Source organism: Varroa jacobsoni, unplaced genomic scaffold, assembly GCF_002532875.2.
Source record: "Varroa jacobsoni isolate VJ856 unplaced genomic scaffold, vjacob_1.0 scaffold_479, whole genome shotgun sequence".
NCBI lineage: Eukaryota > Metazoa > Arthropoda > Arachnida > Mesostigmata > Varroidae > Varroa > Varroa jacobsoni.
In genome coordinates this window covers 22,681-25,371 of record NW_019213381.1, presented here as the reverse complement: position 1 = coordinate 25,371, position 2,691 = coordinate 22,681, and the positions used below count along the sequence as shown (strand labels likewise).

The 2,691-nt window shown below is 43.2% G+C and overlaps 1 protein-coding gene and 1 long non-coding RNA gene across 2 annotated transcripts in view; one reads left to right on the top strand and one right to left on the bottom strand.

The window, feature by feature from the left end:
- The first annotated feature begins 1,002 nt into the window (after positions 1-1,002).
- The window catches only part of Sb (serine proteinase stubble), a 24,363-nt gene continuing 22,674 nt past the window's right edge, over positions 1,003-2,691 (top strand). Inside the window, exon 1 of the mRNA XM_022833823.2 lies at positions 1,003-1,835. The gene's annotated coding sequence lies outside the window, so the exon portion shown is untranslated. The remainder of the gene's footprint in view (positions 1,836-2,691) is intronic.
- The window catches only part of LOC111260806 (uncharacterized), a 4,409-nt gene continuing 4,128 nt past the window's right edge, over positions 2,411-2,691 (bottom strand). The window contains exon 2 of the long non-coding RNA XR_002680557.2: positions 2,411-2,551. This is a non-coding gene — a long non-coding RNA (uncharacterized LOC111260806). The remainder of the gene's footprint in view (positions 2,552-2,691) is intronic.

The window sequence follows — 2,691 nt, the reverse complement described above, 5'->3', positions numbered from 1 at the left end:
CTTGCAACCGGTCTAGGCCCCAATTGAAGCGAACGGCAGTTAGATTGGATAAACACGTTTGCCAGAGATGTCTCTGTCAGCGTTTGCCAAAGGTTCCATCTATTTTCACTCAGTTACACACACAGACACATGTATATGGTTCCACATGGTCGATAGGTGTAAGTCACTTTATAATTAACGCGTTATGTCATTACACTGATCGACCATTTGATCTCCTACTAGGCTCCTATGTGATTGGAGGGAGCGATAGACAGTATATCAATTTACGTGGTATGAATGTATATGTATTGCCGGATGGGCTGTAGCGATAACGCGTTCGCAGCTGTTGTGAGCCCCGCCGACTTTGTCTTCTTTTCGTCGTTGTAGATTGTGAATCCCTTCTCAGGAGGGATGGCTGTTTGCTATTGCTGAACGGACCTTCATCAAAAGCTACAACCAGGATTATTTTTCGTCGGCCAGCATGAGCATTACCTGCCGTTTGCTGGAGCTGTTACGGTTAATCAAGTTGTCGATAGATATAGTGCTTGTGGACCGTTGACTGTCCAGTCGTGGGAACACTATCTGCTTCATCAGCATCGTGATTACCATCACAATCATCGCCTTCTTTGCAGTCATTTGCGGACGACAACATCTTCTCTGTTTAGGAAGAACCGTAACTGCCTCGTCCGCCGCTGCTATTGCTGTCGCCGTTTATGTGCGTGTTCGCTTGTATCGGTTTATTTGTGTGTCTTTCTTAGTCTGTGTGCCTGCCTTTGCAAGGCATTGAACATTTTGTCGTCGTTGCAATCCTTGTTGTAGCTAGCATTGCTTTTATGATGGTCGAGCGTGTGCTTGGTGACGATGCTTGCCCAGGTGGGCCGTCGTCGTGTCTTGACAGCTGCCCCGAGGCTCCAGGTTATGGCCTGTTGCCGTCGCGGGTCTCAAGCCAACTGCGGTCCTTTCCTTTCGTCATCGACGAAGGCGCCACGCTGCACCACATTCACTGTCGTACTATTACTGCGGCCTACAGCAGCCGCAGCACAACCGGGCGCCAGCTACGACGACAGCATCAAATGTGATAGTGGCTGTCCGGTCCCATGCCCATCTCTCACTCGTTCGTTCGTTCGTTCGCAGGAGCTGCCTGGCAGCCTCGCACGCCTGCAGCATCAGTCGCTGGAAAGTCAGTCAGTCAGTGGTCGAGCATCACCATCACTGCTTGTTATGCTAGTAATAGACCTGTAATGGCGCTTTTCCCTGTGGTACTGAAGCTGTTTTAGTAAGCCGTCAATAGCAGGGCAATTGTCGGCATCTATAACAAAGAGACTGACAAATACGGAACGACTGAATTGGTGTCTGATCGCATTGTATCGGTGACACACACAACGGACGCTGTCAGCAATTAGTTGAGTGGTAGTATTCTTCCAGTAGCGGAGTTTTCCCTTTATTGGGCCGTAGTAAGATTGAACTACGTAAGCCTTGCCATCAATGGCTCCGCTAGTGCTAATTGTTTAAAAGTGATCAAGCCAGGTAGGTGTAGTTTTATCACAAAGATACTGAAGATCTGTCTAACGGCTTCAGTCGAACTTGTGCTATAACTTGTTTCCGTCAGTAACGATCTCGGAGTGTTTGCACATCAAAGTGTTCACGGCCTATGCGCGAACACTGCCACATCTAGAGCCTATGAGGAGGCGATAACTAGTGAAATCTTTCTAGCCATTAATGCAGATCTACAAGAGAAAGTGAACTTTTTCGTCTACTTAATTCGGAGCGAACGAGTGGAATTTAGTACGTAACGTGCAGGAATACCTTTAAAACGGACGTCGAAATTAAGAGATACGACGTGAACGCTTAGCCTGGTAAGCTAATTTAGAATGAACAATCCAGCTAACATTAGATGCCAGTTTCAGGGAGAACTTATCGAACTTCGCTTCGTAGAAGATTAGGTGTAGAATATGGGAGAAAAAGGTCAGGTTAAAAAATATATAAATTGTGCAGCGTAATTATAGGACCGGTTTTTCGCATTTTCGTCACAAACGGTGAAGTTGGCAGAAAAAGTGGGTCGGTAAAAAAAATATCATATAAAGGCAGACCTAAAGCAACTAATGCACTGGGATATTTCGTGGGCAATTTTGTGTTCAAGGTCTTAATTTTTTTTTCGCCATAAAAAAGTGATCAATTCAATAAAGAGCGATATTACATTTTTCTCTCTAGAGTTAATATTCTTGGAGTAATTTAAAGTTTTTTAAAACATTATTAAAATATATGGAAGGCTAGAAACCATAGAGCTTTTATGACGACCACATTCTCAAAAAGTAACACATATTGAAACAATTACGTGGTTTATTCTTTACAATTTTCTGCAACAAACAAACAAACAATGCCTCTCAACATGGATTCTAAAACACATTAAATTCAGTGAAAAGCATCAACGTTAGAGAAAAGTCGTGAAAATATATTTATTTAGTATTGACAATTGTGTCGCATTGTTTTAGACTTCTTTCCATAGCAATAAATGCGTATTGAGATCTCGAAGGTCTTGATTTCCTCAGCCAGTATGTTCTCAGACCTTTTCCTGGAACAGCATCGCTTGCAAAATAAGTGCGAGGCATAAAGCTAAAAACCACAATTACGTGCCCAATAATACTTGATTGGTTTTGTTTTAATAAATATTACAAATGACTTAAGGTTTCACAAATGTAACGATTTTGGTAT